Source organism: Oncorhynchus nerka, linkage group LG11 (genome assembly GCF_034236695.1).
Source record: "Oncorhynchus nerka isolate Pitt River linkage group LG11, Oner_Uvic_2.0, whole genome shotgun sequence".
Lineage (NCBI taxonomy): Eukaryota > Metazoa > Chordata > Actinopteri > Salmoniformes > Salmonidae > Oncorhynchus > Oncorhynchus nerka.
The window spans coordinates 8,705,126-8,724,953 of record NC_088406.1 but is presented as its reverse complement, the minus strand read 5'-3'; the positions used below and the strand labels follow the sequence as shown (position 1 = coordinate 8,724,953).

General features: G+C 42.2%; 1 protein-coding gene, 1 long non-coding RNA gene and 1 pseudogene across 5 annotated transcripts in view; 2 read left to right on the top strand and 1 right to left on the bottom strand.

The window, feature by feature from the left end:
• LOC115123366 (ubiquitin carboxyl-terminal hydrolase 32-like) overlaps positions 1-19,828 on the top strand; it is a 190,728-nt gene that overhangs the window by 9,987 nt on the left and 160,913 nt on the right. The gene's annotated exons all lie outside the window — the stretch shown is intronic.
• LOC115120824 (uncharacterized) lies at positions 1,874-4,231 on the top strand. Of its 2 annotated transcripts, XR_010465018.1 has the most exons (5): positions 1,874-1,944; positions 3,224-3,346; positions 3,533-3,661; positions 3,733-3,806; positions 3,940-4,230. It is a non-coding gene; the product is annotated as an uncharacterized LOC115120824 (long non-coding RNA). The 2 variants fall into 2 exon arrangements; XR_003862236.2 differs by lacking the exon at positions 1,874-1,944 and having other exon boundaries at positions 2,413-3,346; positions 3,940-4,231.
• LOC115116921 (casein kinase II subunit beta-like) lies at positions 6,255-10,590 on the bottom strand (annotated as a pseudogene).

Below are 19,828 nucleotides of genomic sequence, written 5' to 3'. Positions count from 1 at the left end.
AGACTGATTGGAACAGATCAGTCTGTTCACCTTGTGGCCCAGTCTGTCTGGATGTTCAGCTGTTTGTTGTGGGGAAGGGACTTATGGTTTGGGCATGTGGTGTCTGAGCCTATTGGTCAGGTTTCTAAGCACAGCTCTGTCTTTACCTCCTCATTCATTGGCTGTCCCTTAGTCTGACCCTCCCCTCAGTGCATGACAACCAGACCTGATTGGACAGAGAAACTGCATGACCCTGTGACTTGAAGATCATGACCTTAGAGTAGAAGAGTTGACCTGTGTGCTCATCCTCCTGTCTCCTCTTTCCCTCAGTGATGTGCTTGTTTTCTGCTTCATGTCCTCCATCCTGCCTCCTTCTCCCAAACACTGCCCCTCTTTCCCTAACTCTGCTTTCCCACACTTCCTTTTTCTCACTTTGCTTTGCTATTCCGTGTACTGATACTCCTGTCCCCAAGCCCACAACTGAAGAGTCTGAAGGCCCACAGGTTACCCATAACCACCTAGTCCAACTCAGACATGCGTTCTCCATTCTTCCTCTCTTAGACCATGACACAGCTTTGCATAGCCTTCCTATCTATTACCCTACATCAGACATTTCAACATCCCCTACCTCTCTCATCTCTCTCCCCTCTCCACCCTCACCCTTCTCCCCTCAGTTCGCCATCCGCCTTCCGCGTGGCCCCTGCAAGACTTCTACTCTAAACGCAGCTGAGGTGGCATCCTAGGGGCCCCTCGAGCCAGCCCAGAGGGAGAGGACCAGAGAGAGGGATGTGTGTAGGCAGGCCATCAACCTCTAGCTCCTTCTTCTTCTCTTCTTCATCACAGCTCTTCATCATCATCTTCTTCTACTTCAGAAGCTGCTTCCTGTCATGTGACTCTTACTTCCTGTGTATCTTGCTCAGTCCCCCTCCCCAACTCTTCCTGACTGTTCCTACAGACTGTTGCTCTCTTTCCCTAAAAAGTTGAAAGACTTGTGATGACCCCACTTCTGTTTTGTATATCTGATTATCTGGACTGGAAGAGTGCGTCTGACAATGACAGTTGACAGGTGGCTTTTTACAGTAGGAACAGTTTTGATATGTGCAGGTTCCACTAATAGAAGGTGTTTTTGTACACATCCAGACAGACATCATAGTAGGATTAGTTAGTGGCGTGTTGTGGTATTTCATGTATGAAGTCTTCTACAGAAGCACATTAACCCAGCACTAGTGGACAGCTACAGTGTATATTTGAGTATACAGTGTATACCTCATCACAATTCACTGTTATTTTTTGCAGGCACATCTAACACTGACGAGGTAACTTTGGGGCAGCTTGATCAAATGTTATAGTGTACATGACCTATGTTTCGTTCACTGGTATTTGGTAAAACACTCTTGTCAACTGCAATATATTTTGCCCTGCTGTATGCCCATTTGACAATCCATTTTGACCCCCCCAAAAATGCAATAAATTCTTGCTGAACATGATGGTGGAAAACATTGTTTCATTCCCTGCTGTTGTTCACACAGTGGATATATGTGTGCTGTATCTTTCCTCTAGAGTGTGTGTATTACTCCTATAAGGGAAGAGCTGGACACTAAGGCAGCGCTACAACAGGACGAGTCCAGCAGCACTGGAAGACCATCGGGGGGCCCAGCCCCCAGCCCTGCTAGCACAGAAACTGGGCCTGATAGGGTTGACTCAAATCCCATGATGCACCTGGGGTGGCAGGGCCATGTGATCAGGATGATGAGCATGTTAGCTCTGGGACCACCACCAGCCACGTACCTGTCGTTGAGGTGGAGAGGGCACAGCTGCCCCACTCCTATCAGCTCCAGGGTACAGTGCTGGAGGAGGAGGAGCCGGCAGACCCAGGGTCAAGGGGGAGCAGTCTGGGAGGATAACTGGAGCCTCCACACCTCCTATTTCGTGAGCGGTGTTCCACATGTCATACGCTGTTTCCAGGTAGCCCTCCCTCTGCCCTGACCAGCTCCGGTTGATTGACTCCTCTGCCTGTCCTCTCTACCTGTACTCTGCCTGTCCTCTGCTCTGTCTGGGTGATTCCATGGGGACAGTGTACACTCACCCCTCTGCAGCATGGCTACAAGGAATCCAAACTGTAAACACTGAATCTGTACTGTAGTCATACTGGTGTTGGTCAGGATGGTTGAGTTCTGCTAGAGCCGGCTGCAGAGGCGGTGCACAGTGATGGTGTTTTCTCTGGTGTTGGGGCGATGGGAAGAGATAAGGACCGTGTCGCTATTCCTCTCTTTCAAGCGCTCTCTCTGACACAAGATGAATTGTCTTTCTCTCTCTGACACACACTAGATTAATTGTCTTTCTCTCTCTGACACACACTAGATGAATTGTCTTTCTCTCTGACACACACTAGATGAATTGTCTTTCTCTCTGACACACACTAGATGAATTGTCTTTCTCTCTGACACACACTAGATGAATTGTCTTTCTCTCTGACACACACTAGATGAATTGTCTTTCTCTCTCTGACACACTAGATGAATTGTCTTTCTCTCTGACACACTAGATGAATTGTCTTTCTCTCTCTGACACACACTAGATGAATTGTCTTTCTCTCTCTGACACACACTAGATGAATTGTCTTTCTCTCTGACACACTAGATGAATTGTCTTTCTCTCTCTGACACACACTAGATGAATTGTCTTTCTCTCTCTGACACACACTAGATGAATTGTCTTTCTCTCTGACACACACTAGATGAATTGTCTTTCTCTCTCTGACACACTAGATGAATTGTCTTTCTCTCTCTGACACACTAGATGAATTGTCTTTCTCTCTGACACACTAGATGAATTGTCTTTCTCTCTCTGACACACACTAGATGAATTGTCTTTCTCTCTGACACACTAGATGAATCGTCTTTCTCTCTCTAACCTTGTGGTGGTGGGAAGGACATCTTGGTAAAACTAGAATGGGGAGTGGGAACGAGGGACCCAATCAGTTGTGAATGAAAGAGAGGTGTGGTTTGAGGGGAGTGGTTGATGAAACATTGGAAAGTTACAGCTGTGCAATATTCAATTGGGCACAACCAATAATGTATATAAACACTGGACACACATCATGTAAGGCTCAGATATAATGATATGATATAGAGCCTATATGTCTGTTTGACATGTATAGAAGAAAGGAACCATGTCGGCTCTTCTCATGTCGATGTGCAACGTTCAGTCAAACTGACTGGAGTGTGTTCTCCTCCCACCCCAGCCCCCTCTGGTGCAGACCCAGACAGTCACCATCACAGACGTGTCCAACTCCCTCCCTACTGACGTCTCCACTAAGGATGTCCCTATCGTTCAGACCCAGACTATCAGCTACGAGTCTGCAGAGGTAGCCACCCCATGATCATATAGATGATGCTACAGCTGGGGAACTCTGTGGTTCCACCTCCACAGGGTACAATCAGGGCCGTGTTCAGGATCTATACATGGCATTTCTTTCACAAACGTTTCAGTACAGTGCACCTATGACTGAGGTGTTACCATGGAGCCATTATTTCTGTTTGTTTCCTCTCAGGTGTCAGTTGATGGGACAGACGGGGGGAAAGAGGCCACAGCACTGAGCAGCATTCAGTCCATTACCTCAGAGAGCAGCAGGGAAACCAGTGGCACCTCCATTACTACCACCACCACTCACATCTCCAAGGTAAGGGCACACCATAGGCCGCACACACACCTCAGCTGTGTCATGGCCTCTGACTATTTCTCTTGTCCCAGGTGGTGAAAGGAGGAGCGTCAGCGACCAGAGTGAGAAGAGGATCGTCATCACTGCCGACTCAGAGGATGACCAGGTACAGTACGGTGTCTATGACGGCTCCTTCTACACACAAAGCCTGGTCAAACACAATGCTTCTCTGTGACACATTTTGTCATAAGGTGTACAACCAGCTAGGTGGAGGTTAACTGAAGCTTTGTCTCCTGCAGGGAAGTGACGGCGGAGCAACAGCAATGTGATTCAGCTCAACACACAGTCAGGGAGCCCTATGGATCTGATGCTCAAGACACAGAGCTTTGTAGTACAGACTAACCTCCCTGTCCCAGAGCCACTCACACCTCCTCAACCCATATGGACATTGTGTCCTGACTGGTCCCCTCCAGAACCACTGTTGTTGCATCTCTTGACCAGAGCCCTGGTTTAAAGTAGTGCATTATAAAGGGAATATGGTGCCATTTGGGATGCATCCTGGTGTCTCCCCTGCCCAGTGGGATATGAACAGGCCAGGGAGAAAGCCTATTGTGTCCTCTTTTCCATACTGCTGTTTTGACTGTATGGTGGCTTCATTTTGGTCTATTCCACTCAAACTTCATATTTCGCCAAATTACTATTTTTTTATTATTATAGTAGGAAAGATGAACCATTTCAGTTCTAAGAGCATTTAGGTCATTTGCGTTTAAATGTTTATTTACAACATATTTTTCTGTCGTTTTGTATTGCTACTACTGTGTCATTGAGTTTAAGTGTGGACTCGGCGATATGACGGAGATGCAGAAAGTAAACAGCATAGTGGGTCAATTTCAGCCAAACAACTAAGAGCGTTGAAGCGAGAGGCTCGACTTCTCCGCTGTTTTGGTGCCATGGTTCCAACGCTGTGAACAGAGTGAAGTGAACCCGTGCACATGCGCAGATACTGTGTGAGAGCAAAGTCTTGCATCTCGCTCATCTCTGTATCTGCGGTGCTGGTCGAGGCAACGGCATTTTACTGAGTCTCCTTTTTAACATGCTCATTTTGACAGAAATGCACTGTTTTCAACCGGGCTTTAAGTAATAACATTATCAGACTTTTTCAATCAGATTAAGATGCTGGACAGAAAGGAGATGTATTTTTTGGAAAGGGATAACTAACTCCTTTTTCAATCAGATTAAGATGCTGGACAGAAAGGAGATGTATTTTTGGAAAGGGATAACTAACTCCTTTGAGTTTGTTTATGTTTATAATTGAGGAATATTCTTTTTTTTTATTGAATATTCAAATTGAAATGACATACCTCACTTAAAAGTATTGAACAAAGATATTGCATACTCCAACAACCTGCCTGTTTTGGATTTGTTCTCTGCTCAGGTCAAATATCTCTTACTTAACCAGCCATGTTAACATGTGTATTACTACTAGGTCAGGCCACGATGACCCTCGGTATAAACTTTGACATGATGACAACTATCTGTTTTGAAATGTTTACTCTATTTTATAGCATTACTGCTTTTATAGTATTTGTACAAAATGAGGTGTTTAAGTTATTGAAGTTCATATCCTACTCAAATCAAGTCTTTTTTTTTTTTCCCAGCTTGAATTTGGGAGTGCCCCTATGTTTCCCAGTACATATGCAGCATTGTTTCTTCTTCCTCTTTTAACGCACCATTGACCTCTAGAACTGCCCCATGCAGTCTAATGTGAGAGCAATGGAAAGTCCCTTCGGGTTTTTGTCCCTGAAAATAATTTTTGATAGAAACGTGATTGATTTTCAAACCTGTTGTTGATTTGATGAAACAATGCTTTAGTCTGTTTCTCAGGTTGTATGTCTTTATCAATACTGCAGGACAAAACCCCTCTGTATATGATTGTATGAAGAATGTTCAGTCTTGATGTACATTCTAGCCCTGCAGATGGGTCCAAATGATTCTCAGCTCTTAAACACAGTAGTTCACTGTACAGAATATGTTATTATATCAAAGGCAGCTGTCCCAGTGTATATGGCTTTTCTTTCATACAGGGGAACATATTTAGTCCTTTTGTACATGTTCTACCATCATTTTCTTTGTAGTAGAGACTGTTTCATGTGATTCTTTGTGGGATGTTTTTAAAACACGAGCCTGTTACTTGGAGGGCTTTTGAACTGATCACATTCATAATAATCATCCTGGTTTGTAAATCTTTTTCTTACCACCTGTTTTAGAGTAGATTCCTCTACCAGTTGCTGTACCCTGTCCTTTTGTAGATCAGATAAAGATACTTGTATGAGAACCCTTTTAGAGAATGACAATTGGTAGCAGACCTTTCTTCCCCTCTGAAGAAGTTTGTGAAGGTGGCACAAACTATTAGCTAGAATGATCTTGAGGGCATAAACTAGAATCTCAGCGGAACCCTTCGTTTTTAGATATGTCAACTTATTGCTTTTGTGACATATCCCTGTCTTTAAAATGAAATAAAATCAGGATGAATTATCAAGTGGTGTGTAGTGTCTGTCTGAGCAGGAGTTCAGTCACAGTAAGAACATGTTTTAATAAAAGGTGACCAATAGAATTGTAAGAAATAAAATTTTATTAACTCTTAATTCCAGATGCTTGCATACAGACTTCAGAAAATCAATAATAGCATTACCACTGGAGTTGTAGACTGAAAATGTAAACTGGTTGTAGCTATAGGTTATCAACATGAAAGACATCCACCTGTGTGTTCAATACCACTTAATATTGTAACAGACCAATGCAAGAGAAACCATGCGTCTCGGTGTCCAGTCAAGAGACAACTCTGCTCTGTCATGGACATGTTCACAACTAATGATGGCTTAAGTGGCCCGAACATTTTCACTTTGGGACAGTGAGTGTCCCAGCACTGGTATTTTATGTCAGCACAAAGCAAACCCATGTTGCCATTCACCCTGAGAACATAGCTTATACATCTAATCAACTCTGTCTTCAATTTAATTTGTGCAGCATCCATTCTCTAGGGAATCTATAATACATATCAAACTGGTTGTTAATTGGATTCTCAGCCAATCATTGAAGATTGTTTTATATCAGCCTTTCCACACTGCTAAGTTATGTGTCCACCCTCGGTAATGGAACCAGGCGGGAAAGGCAACCATGTAGAGAATGTATCTGAGCCAGCCCAATACTGTGCAGGTCAGCATGGTAGTGTGACAACAGGTATTAGGATGTGCTCACACAGGCTGCCCAACTCTGACCAATCACATCAGCTCTTTTGACAATACGTGGGCAAAAGATCAGAATTGGGCAAAAACCAAAACGTGCACCTGAGGGGGGCCTCAGGACTGAGTTTGGAAAACCCTGCCTTAGCGAGCCGAACTGAAAAAAGGTTCGAAAGATTGGGTCCTGTCAAGCAGAGGGAAGTTGCACGATTGTAGTCAGTAGGGTTATGATAGGCTAAAGCACAGAGGGAGCCAATCACCAAAGAGCATCCTGTGTAACAGATGATGGCCTGGTCCGGACGTCAACATTAACTACATCAGGGATGGTCAACTCCAGTCCTTCTGGGGCCTGATTGGTGTCATATTTTTGCTGCAGCTAACACACCCGACTCCAATAATTAACTAATCATGATCATCAGTTTAGAATACAATGTGTTGAATCAGCTGTGCTTGCTATGAATGGGGTAATACTGCGACCTACGATGACTGGAGTTTCCCATCCCTGATCTACATGTATGTATTGTATCTGTCAGAATGTGTTTTTAACAAGCCTTTATTGAGCTACATAATCCACTGCTTTCATTCCAACCAAGTCAAAATGTATCTTTCCCGGCCGGGTGTGTAAGTTCTAGCGAATAGCCTTCACAGGACTCTTGAAGCTGGAGGCAGCCTGGAGTTGGAGTTGATAAGCCATGGGGTGGATCTTGAAGCCATATAGCCTGAGAAAAACAACAACTAAATATTACAACACAATAACAGTGTGGATTGTAGAAGGCTGCCATTATGCTAACATGTCTCAATCTCCTTACCGAGGGAAAAAATCATCTTCAAATCAAGCAAATGGTTTTTGTTACAGTTCCCAGCTGAACATGAATTATGTAATAACACGAACAAATCAAATGGGGCAAACAGAGCATCTTGATGAATTTGCAAAGATAATTATAGAAATAAACCTTGGCACAAACTGGTTGGCAGGTCGTTTTGGCCGGTACTCTGGGTGAACCATAAATAGCATGTGGGGAAGCCTGTCCCAAAGTAGGCCCCGTCTGTGTGGTGGTGCCGGGAGGACTTGGGGGTGTACACATCCATGCACTTTGGACAATACAGCTTCACCATCGCCTCACCTGGGATGTCTGACAGACCTATGGGAGAGGAGAGATCAACATTATGTAACACCACTGAGGGCACAGACGTCTATTCTGGTGTCAGCTGGCAATTAAATATTGATCAAATATATTTACTGTGCAAGCAAGAGTAATCTTTTTGACGATTCCCTCAGACCTGTGTGAAATACTGCTGACAATCTGTGATATAGTTCAAAATGTGACTGGAGAGAAATGGTTCAATTCCATGAAAAGAGAAGAGGTATGTTCTGTAAGTGAACAGGAGTATGAATACATTAAAGTCAAACTCACCAATAGGAAGCATGGGTTGATTCTCACAGTACACTCTTGGGCAATAGCCAAAGTCCCCTTGTTGGTACTTATCCAGCTGCAAACCAAAAACTATTTCAGTGTGTAACATGGTCACACAGTTAGTACAAGAAGGGCCAAACTAACTACATAAACTGACAGGTAGAATTTAGAATAGGGGTCTCCAACCTTTTTTTTTAGCACGAGCTACTTAATGTAGCATGTCACAAGCTACATTTGTATTTTATAGCTTTCAAATAGTTGTTTTGTCAATATACTCCGGTAAAAGCAATAGCATATTAGACAACTTTAAGTGGGTTCCATAAAATTATTTTTCAGATTTTCTGAATTCTTGTCACTGTTTTTTTCTCCGGTTTGGGATTAGAATTATTAGATGTTATTTTTTTTTATATTTGTTCAATATTACAATTCTTCATAGAGAAAGACTGAAAATTGATGTTCTGAGTCCATGTCAAAGCTTTAAATCACACGAGAAGACCATTTTTGAGGTCTAGGAAAAAACGAACACATTTTAATTTGAGTGTAATGTACTTTCAGAATTGATTGGCGAGCCATCTTTAGGCTGCGAGCTACTGGTAGCTCACAGTCTACCTGTTGAGACCACTGATATAGAGATTATCCAGACTCCAGAACAATATATACAGATCTAGGGGTTTATTACCATCTGAGCTATGCTCTGTTGGTGAGGATGTAGCTATGCAAGTGGATCAGCCCGTACAGCATCTCTGCTGCCTGCTCTATCAGGTCACTGGTTGGGGTGTCCTCCAGCCTCATCTGACAGACATACATGACAGTGAGGCTTTCAGATCAACACACAAGGTACACAGAAGCCTATATATTATGGTGCATGAATAAAGCACTGGAGGCAGCATTATAGCCTGCATGTCTTTTCTGTCTTTATACACACATAAGTGAGGTTTGGGATCAACACAAGGTAGACTTCAACCTATAGATGCACTGAATCAAGTATGTAGTCACAGTACTGTGGTCCGTGTCTTTGAAAATTTGTAAATACAACAGGTGATAAATTAGCCTATAGGAAGTGTCAGTGCAAGTCATGCTAGACGGTGTAGTGATGAGCCTCACCTGGCTCCAGGTCCAGGATCATATCAAGGGCCTGGCGTAGTGAGGCACCTGCTCATTGAGCCCTGTCAGGTTAAACTTGTCCTGGAATGTAGTCCTCATCAACCTGGTAAAGTGGAATGGATCAACATGGCTAGTAGCTTTCAGCTGCCAAACACAGTCTCACCCTCTTTATGAATTGGCCAAGGTTGGTCAATTGCATAACAGGTTAAAGGGATTACTTCAGTATTGGCAATTAAGACAAGCAGAAGAGTTAAAGGTAGAATTAAGCAACGTAGCCTACACGCTGCACTGTGTTGAATATCTGGAAAGCTACCACCACGCCATACCGTTTATGTCACGGTTACACACTATGGCATCAATACAAACCACCCCACGACTTTAAACACTATTTTGGTCCTCTTTCACATGGAATTCTCCATCTGTGTTTTGGGTATATTTGGCTGGTAGTTGTAACAGCTCATTCTGTATTTCAAAGGATCAACTAGCTTCACAAACAGTTGGTTAAGTCAGAGCAATAGTATTTCCCCTGTCTGTCCTTCTCATTCTTTTGATGTTCTGACATAACTAGCTATCTACTCACCTCACAGAAAAACTCATTCCCCCTCAGGCCACAGAACCAGGAGATCCAGGACACCTCCTCCGAGCTGCTCATCCTCTGAACAAGTGGGGGGTGATGGTGCAACGGCATGCAAAAATGACATGTATTTCAGAATTTCCATTGTAGCACTAGAATATAAAGCTAGCTGGGCTAAGCATTTCGCTACACTCGCAATAACTTCTGCTAACCATGTGTATGTGACCAATAAAATGTGATATTAGCTAGTGGTGTAGTCCATTCTGATCCAGGGACCTGAAGTATGTGCACACTGCAGGCTTTATTTCTGCCCCAGATGTTAGCTAACTAATTCATCAAATCATCAAGCCCAGATGTGTTAGTACTGGGCTAGAACAAAAACCTATAGTTATTAGTCAAATTATGCATAAAGAACTCTAGCTAGCTAACGTTAGCTACATAGATAACACTAGCTAGCTAACCCCGTGTTTACTAGCTAGTTACATTAGTTTAATAACGTTAGCTGGGTAACGGACATTTTCCACACGCATGAAATACATACTGATTTGAAAGTAAACAATGAATGTAGTACTGTGTAAAACCAAATGTGTTGTGTCAGCACACGTTTACTCACCCTCTTTTTATGTTAGCTAGATATATCTACCGGTAGCTACTTTGCTAACTAGCTAACACCTTAGCTAACTGCTGTAAACAAGAAAGCTACTTCCGGTGGAATCTTCGGCTTCTCCGACCTGTGTTGATGAACAGTTTGTTATTCCAGTCAAACCGCTGAGTATTAGTGATGGGTCGTTCGCGAACGAGTCGGCTCTAAGAGCATATCAGAAGAGCCCAATCTATTTATAAAAATATTTTAAAAATAAGATATTAATAATCCAAAGATTTAAATTAATAGAATTAACTAATACAAATAACTATTTATTTTTATTTTTTATAATATAGGCCTAAATGCTCAAGCGCATGCTTTTATTCTGACTGTGCTAAGACTAACAGCCTCACCTGTTATTCCTGTCAATTAGACACGTGGTGTCAACCAATGAACCAAAGATGCGTGAGGGAGGGCCAGCCAACTCAATTCAATTCAATTCAAGGGCTTTATTGGCATGGGAAACATGGTTTAACATTGCCAAAGCAACTGATTAGATAATATACAAAAGTGAAATAAACAATAAAAATCAACAGTAAACATTACACATACAGAAGTTTCAAAAGAATGAAGATATTACAAATGTCATATTATGTACATGGGAGTTTATCAAAATTGGGTTTGTTTTGAATTATTTGTGGATCTGTGTAATCTGAGGGAAATATGTGTCTCTAATATGGTCATACATTGGGCAGAAGGTTAGGAAGTGCAGCTCAGATTCCACCTCATTTTGTGGGCAGTGTGCACATAGCCTGTCTTCTCTTGAGAGCCATGTCTGCCTGCGGCGGCCTTTCTCAATAGCAAGGCTATGCTCACTGAGTCTGTACATAGTCAAAGCTTTCCTTAAGTTTGGGTCAGTCACAGTGGTCAGGTATTCTGCCACTGGGTACTCTCTGTTTAGGGCCAAATAGCATTCTAGTTGCTCTGTTTTTTTGTTAATTCTTTCCAATGTGTCAAGTAATTATCTTTTTGTTTTCTCATGATTAGGTTGGGTCTAATTGTGTTGCTGTCCTGGGGCTCTGTGGGGTCTGTTTGTGAACAGAGCACCAGGACCACCTTGCTTCTCAGGTTCATCTCTCTGTAGGTGATTTCTGGATTTTGATAATAAGTGGGTATCGTCCTAATTCTGCTCTGCATGCATTATTTGGTGTTCTACGTTGTACACAGAGGATATTTTTGCAGAATTCTGCATGCAGAGTCTCAATTTGGTGTTTGTCCCATTTATTGAAATCTTGGGCAAAGGGTTCTATGACTGATTCAAGTATTTTTAGCCAGTTCATAATTGGTATGTTGAATTTTATGTTCCTTTTGATGGCATAGAATGCCCTTCTTGCCTTGTCTCTCAGATCGTTCACAGCTTTGTGGAAGTTACCTGTGGCGCTGATGTTTAGGCCAAAGTATGTATAGTTTTTGTGTGCTCTAGGGCAACGGTGTCTAGATGGAATTTTTTATTTGTGGTCCTGGTGACTGGACCATTTTTGGAACACCATTATTTTGTTCTTACTGAGATTTACTGTCAGGGCTGGCAGAATATCTAGGTGCTGCTGTAGGCCCTCCTTGGTTGGTGACAGAAGCACCAGATCATCAGCAAACAGTAGACATTTGACTTCAGATTCTAGTTGGGTGAGGCCGGGTGCTGCAGACTTTTCTAGTGCCCGCGCCAATTTGTTGATATATATGTTGAAGAGGGTGGGGCTTAAACTGCATCCCTGTCTCACCCCACGGCCCTGTGGCAAGAAATGTGTGTGTTTTTGCCTAATTTAACCGCACACTTGTTGTTTGTCTACATGGATTTTATAATGTTGTATGTTTTACCCCCAACACCACTTTCCATCAATTTGTATAGCAGACCCTCATGCCAAATTGAGTTGAAGGCTTTTTTGAAATCAACAAAGCATGAGAAGACTTTGCCTTTGTTTTGGTTTGTTTGATAGTCAATTAGGGTGTGCAGGGTGAGTACATGGTCTGTTGTACGGTAATTTGGTAAAAAGCCAATTTGACATTTGCTCAGTACATTGAGGAAATGTACGAGTCTGCTGTTAATGATAATGCAGAGGATTTTCCCAAGGTTGCTGTTGACGCACATCCCACGGTAGTTATGAGGTCAAATTTGTCTCCACTTTTGTGGATTGGGGTGATCAGTCCTTGGTTCCAAATATTGGGGAAGATGCCAGAGCTAAGGATGATGTTAAAGAGTTTTAGTACAGCCAATTGGAATTTGTTGTCTGATTATTTGATCATTTCATTCAGGATACCATCAACACCACAGGCCTTTTTGGGTTGGAAGGTTTTTATTTTGTCCTGTAGCTCATTCAAGGTAATTGGAGAATCCAGTGAGTTCTGGTAGTCTTTAATAGTTAATTCTAAGATTTGTATTTTATCATGTATATGTTTTTGCTCTTTGTTCTTTGTTATAGAGCCAAAAGATTAGAAGTGGTTTACCCATACGTCTCCATTTTGGATAGATAATTATTCGTGTTGTTGTTTGTTTGGTGTTTTCCAATTTTCCCAGAAGTGGTTTGAGTCTATGGATTCTTCAATTACATTGAGCTGATTTCTGACGTGCTGTTCCTTCTTTTTTCCGTAGTGTATTTCTGTATTGTTTTAGTGATTCACCATAGTGAAGGCGTAGACTCAGGTTTTCCGGGTCTCTATGTTTTTGGGTGGACAGGTTTCTCAATTTCTTTCTTAGATTTTTGCATTCTTCATCAAACCATTTGTCATTGTTGTTCATTTTCTTCGGTTTTCTATTGGAGATTTTTAGATTTGATAGGGAAGCTGAGAGATATTATATACTGTTAAGATGTTCTACTGCCAAGTTTACACCTTCACTATTACAGTGGAACGTTTTACCCAGGAAATTGTCTAAAAGGGATTGAATTTGTTGTTGCCTAATTGTTTTTTGGTAGGTTTCAAACTGCATTCCTTCCATCTATAGCATTTCTTAATGTTACTCAGTTCCTTTGGCTTTGATGCCTCATACAGCCATGAGAGAGGGGAAGGACAGCTGTGAAAACAACAGCTGGAAAATGAGTCAAAGCACAGTAGCAGTTGGATGCATTTTAATAATGTTGACAATGTTAGAGCACAGTGTAGAATTTGCCCCCCAAAATCTCATATAAAGCAGGTTCTACGCACAACCTACCACGGCATATGCGAACTGTGCACCCAACTGTGAAGCTAGCTCTAGTGGAGCTTTGAGAAACTAGCAGGCCTGCTAGTGATAGTGGTTGATAATTGTTAGATTTATATGCACTTTGCTTATATACATTAAAAAGTTCTACTTTAAATGCAAAAGTTTAATAGCATTCTTTTTCACAACAAACCAATGCATTTTTAAATACATTGTGTTTAGGGTAGAGTGTGATTTAATTTAATAATTTAATTAGAATTGTTTTAACTATCGCAAACTGTTTGACTTGAAAAATACAAAACATATGTTTTTTAAAGAGCCGTTTGAGAGCCAAAGGCTCACTGAAAAGAGCCGGAATGCCCATCACTACATGAGTTCCAGTTGGCTCCGGAAGCCAAGGCTCACTGAAAAGAGCCGGAATGCCCATCACTACATGAGTTCCAGTTGGCTCCGGAAGCCAATGCGCTGGGAAAGTATGAAGACTTCCGCATCACCTGTTTTGAAAGGTCTTCTGCTAGAGAGGAATCACGCCAGTGGAAGAGGCGAGAGGTTGCTTTCTCACCAAAATCTGTCGTAAATTAGCCCAATGCGTTTCTATAGGCTTATTTTGGACCTAAACTTGTCGCCTACCTTCCGCCATTGGGACAACGATTCGACTTGTTAGGGTGGAGACTTCTTCTTCGATGAAGTTTAACGGTGGTTGGCATCAATATGTTGCAGTACCGCCACCTACTAGACTGGAATAGAACTCCCTATACTTTGCTTTAAAACAATTATAAAAAATACCCTACCACATAACACTACTGACAAAAAAAAGAATTAAAATCTAAATAACACCACCCTACTCCACTATTTTAAATCTATTTAATCCGACCTCATGCCAACAACCTGAAAGGATGGGACATCACCACATAACACACCCTGTAACTCTTCTGATGTTAAGCCTCGCAAACCCATATACCTCTCTGCAGCTGCCACCACAACCTCAATTTTCTGCGACTTACATTCCATCCCTGCAGTACAGTTGATAACCATTGCTATAAATGCTAAAAATCCAATCTTACTGAAACATACATCACTTGTTGGCCTCTGTACTGGTACAGATCTACTACTCCCACCACTCCTCTCAGGATCCCTCCCTCTGTACTGGTACAGATCTACTACTCACACCACTCCTCTCAGGATCCCTCCTTCTGTACTGGTACAGATCTACTACTCCCACCACTCCTCTCAGGACCCCTCCCTCTGAAACCACTACTAGGTTACCGTCATCGATTCCACAGTACCCAACTCTGTTTTCACCCATCCTGAAACCACTACTAGGTTACCGTCATCGATTCCACAGTACCCAACTCTGTTTTCACCCATCCTGAAACCACTACTAGGTTACCGTCATCGATTCCACAGTACTCAACTCTGTTTTCACCCACCCTGAAACCACTAATGGATCAGCCAAAGGCACCGGTCCACTTTTTCCAAAAACGCCACTGCTACTGTCACAGACTCATCTTTATCTTGACCCTCAGTGCCAGCCTCGGGCTTCGAGAACTTCACCACACCTACCACCTCTGATACTTCACCTCATTCACTAACCGACTCAATTTCTCCTCCTGTCTTCAGCTCACTCTGCTTACACTTTCTACCATTCTTCTTTAACAAACCATCTCAATTTTTTTTCACAATGCATGAACACCTCGGGATGTAGCGCTCAACATCCCACTTATAATGCAGCTGCTTCGTCTTGATGTTCTTCTTTATCAAAAGCTACCGCGACACTTTTCCATTTCAAACAAGCTCTCAGGGTCCATTCACTGCCTGCAACTCTACTTGCGCTCCCTCACGATGGAACGTACCAAGGGACAAACAAAGTGGCAATGAAGAGAGGAGACATGAGCATCTCGTCATTATTATCCATGCAGATGTGCTGATAAAATATTTGTCAAAAACAGATGACTTCAAATCAAGTCTTTCCGGTCATTAGTCTCCTGTCAAAGTCGAGTCCTGATTATTTTACTTATTTTGTTTTGAACCAAATGGAGTCTCAAAACATCACATTTGTGGCCCTGTTCATGAGCATCAAAACCGTGATGCGTCATTGGTCACTGTGACTGACTGATCTACAAATAATAAGAAGTCTTTAATAATATTGCAAGGTGATTTGTAGATCAGTCAGTCGCAGTTGCCTGACAGCTGCAACGTCAAAAAGCACTGTGACTAGTAGTGATGTTAGTATGTAAATATTGGTGGGGCAAACTCAACACCCAATTTACTTCGATGGACGCCAGCAAAGCCACAATAGTTTTTTTTAACCTTTATTTAAATAGGCATGTCAGTCAAGAACAAATTATTTTTTTCAATGACAGCCTAGGAACAGTGGGCTAACTGCCTTGTTCAGGGGCAGAACAACAGAGTTTTACCTCGATCTTGCAACCTTTCGGTTACTAGTCCAACGCCCTAACCACACGCCCCATACAACACAACTATACAACACAACACTAAACAATACACTAATTGCACTTTAAAAGTGACAAACACTGCCCACAAACTGTTAGGGCCTACATAAAGCTGTCCAAACACCAGAGCCCCAACAGCAGTCCCAACACCTTACCACAGCTACACCTGGCTATCAGCGGAGCCTTGTTTGGCAGCGAAACGGTTCATTCAGCCTAGTTTACTGCCTTTAAAAAAACATAGCTGATGTGGCAGACTTGCTGAAACAAATGTGGTTTTTACTGACATTTGAGAAGTACAAACTATGGCATAAGGGGACGACAAGTGTTTAAGAGTCAATCCGTAATTTCGATCAAGACAATGAGCGAGCTAGGACGGACGTAGTCAATATAACTATTTGTTCAGCACTTTTGAAATGTACAGCGACAGAATTTAGAACATGGTCCCTTCTTATGGTATTCTCCCTGTACACCAAGTTAGAACTGTAGAATAAAGGGGGCATGTAAGCAGACAATAAAGGGGGCATATAAGCACCTTGCTGTGCTGTGCTCACTTGAACAGGAAGGTGGTGCGGCTGTTCTTTATGGGCAAATTTTGTCATCAAAGTCTGGCATTCTCTGGATTTATGCTGCTTTCAAGACAGCTGGGAGATAAAAAAAAAGAAGGTTGTCATGATGACGTCAGTGATCTTCAGGTTGTAGCTCTAGAAAGAGGCCCGAGTTCCCCATTTACAATTGTTGAACTGCAATTGTTGAATTGAGTTGAACGAAAGTTCCAAACTTATCTTCCCAGTCGTGGCTCGTTTTCCAAGAGTTCCCAGTTGTCTTGAACTCACTAAAGTCAGATTTTGCAGTTCCACGTTAGCAGTTGTTTTGGGAGCGGCACAAATCATGCTTCATTGACAGCATGGCCAATGTTGGACGTTTACCATTTTAAACTACCAAAAGAGACTGTTAATTTTAGACTTAGCACCACACAGCCACTCCACTGAATAGCAGGAGTGGCTGTGTGGTTGTTTTGCAATGCTTACAGTTAGCCACTGATTCCTTCCAAACCACTCATTGTTGAATTTGTGATTTCCAACTTGTTGTGTAATGTTTATGTCAATGGGCGATAAGCACTGATACGTTTATCTATAATTTCTCTTCATTATTTCTCTTCATATGACAAGGATTAAAAGGATTTGCCAGTAGATTGTCGACTTGATTCATGATGATGACTGCTAGCTAAAATTTTGAAAGTATGATGTTGACAGTCCTTTCAAAGCTACTGTAGATATATTGTGATTTGATGTCATTTTATCTGTGGCCAGTGTCCTTGAGCCTTGGACTTCTAATGTAACTCTATAGCAGCACCTAAGGGGCTTGAATTTTCTAGCTCTACCCTTCGACTTGGTGGTGACGTAGTGTCCCCATGAGTGACAGAACACTGAGCCAATTGCTGGGCAATGCTCCGTTTTTTTCTGCTGACTTGCCCCACCACCACAGAAAGCACTGAGCTAGGTTGAAACACCTGCATTTTGGAGCTGCTCTACTCAAGAAAACAAAACAGACCATGTTTGTATGCGGCTTTATTAACTCAATTATATGTATTTTTACATTGTTTGCAAACTGATATGTGACACGTATTTGTGCCAAAATAACATGCGAAACAGGCAAGCCCCCCAATTGTTTTTGTGCTAAAAATGTGGGGCTCCCTGATAGACTGGTCACCACTGGAGACTTTATATAGACAGGTGTGTGCTTTCCAAATCATGTCCAATCAATTGAATTTACCACAGGTGGACACCAATCAAGTTGTAGAAACATCTCAACGATGATCAATGGAAACAGGATACACCTGAGCTCAATTTCGGGTTTCACAGCAAAGGGTCTGAATACTTATGTAAATAATCTATTTCTGTTTCTGTTGTTTTTTTTTAGCAAACATTTCTGACAACCTGTTTTCACTTTGTCATTATGGGGAATTGTGTGTAGATTGATGCGGAAACAAAACAATTTAATCAATTTTAGAATAAGGCTGTAATGTAACAAAATATGGGAAAAGTCAAGGGGTCTGAATATTTTCCGAATGCACTGTATATTCTGAATAAGAATGTACAGTCGTGGCCAAAAGTTTTGAGAATGACAAATATTAATTTCCACAAAGTTTGCTGCTTCAGTGTCTTTAGATATTTTTCTCAGATGTTACTATGGAATACTGAAGTATAATTACAAGCATTTCATAAGTGTTAAAAGCTTTTATTGAGAATTACATGAAGTTGATACAAAGAGTCAATATTTGTAGTATTGACCATTCTCTTTCAAGACCTCTGCAATCCACCCTGGCATGCTCTCAATTAACATCCTGACTGATGGCATCCTATTCTTGCATAATCAATGCTTGGAGTTCGTCAGAATTTGTGGGGTTTTGTTTGTCCACCCGCCTCTTGAGGATTGACCACAAGTTCTCAATGGGATTAAGGTCTGGGGAGTTTCCTGGCCATGGACCCAAAATATCAATGTTTTGTTCCCCGAGCCACTTAGTTATCACTTTTGCCTTATGGCAAGGTGCTCCATCATGCTGGAAAGAGAATTGTTCATCACCAAACTGTTCCTGGATGGCTGGGAGAAGTTGCTCTCGGAGGATGTGTTGGTACCATTCTTTATTCATGGCTGTGTTCTTAGGCAAAATTGTGAGTGAGCCCACTCCCTTGGCTGAGAAGCAACCCCACACATGAATGGTCTCCGGATGCTTTACTGTTGGCATGACACAGGACTGATGGTAGCACTCACCTTGTCTTCTCCGGACAAGCTTTTTTTCCGGATGCCCCAAACAATCGGAAACGGGATTCATCAGAGAAAATTACTTTACCCCGGTCCTATATCAGTTGGTCCCTGATGTTTTTCTTGGAAAGTGGCTTCTTTGCTGCCATTCTTGACACCAGGCTATCCTCAAAAGTCTTCGCCTCACTGTTCGTGCAGATGCACTCACACCTGCCTGCTGCCATTCCTGAGCAAGCTCTGTACTGGTGGTGCCCGATCGTGCAGCTGAATCAACTTTAGGAGACGTTTCTGGCGCTTGCTGGACTTTCTCGGGCGCCCTGAAGCCTTTCTCACAACAATTGAACTGCTCTCCTTGAACTGCTCACCTTGAATGGTTGATTTAAGTGAAATCTTACTGGCAGCAATATCCTTGCCTGTGAAGCCCTTTTTTGTGCAAAGCAATGATGACGGCACGTCTTTGGAAGTAACCATGGTTGACTGAGGAGGAACAATGATTCCAAGCACCACCCTCCTTTTGAAGCTTCCAGTCTGTTATTTGAACTCAATTAGCATGACAGAGTGATCTCAGCCTTGTCCTCGTCAACACTCACACCTGTGTTAACGAGAGAATCACTGACATGATGTCAGCTGGTCCTTTTGTAGCAGGGCTGAAATGCAGAGGAAATGTTTTTGGGGGGATTCAGTTCATTTGCATGGCAAAGAGGGACTTTGCAATGAATTGCAATTCATCTGATCACTCTTCATAACATTCTGGAGTATATGCAAATTGCCATCATACAAACTGAGGCAGCAGACTTTGGGAAAATTAATATTTGTGTCGTTCTCAAAACTTTTGGCCACAACTGTACTAGCAAATACTCA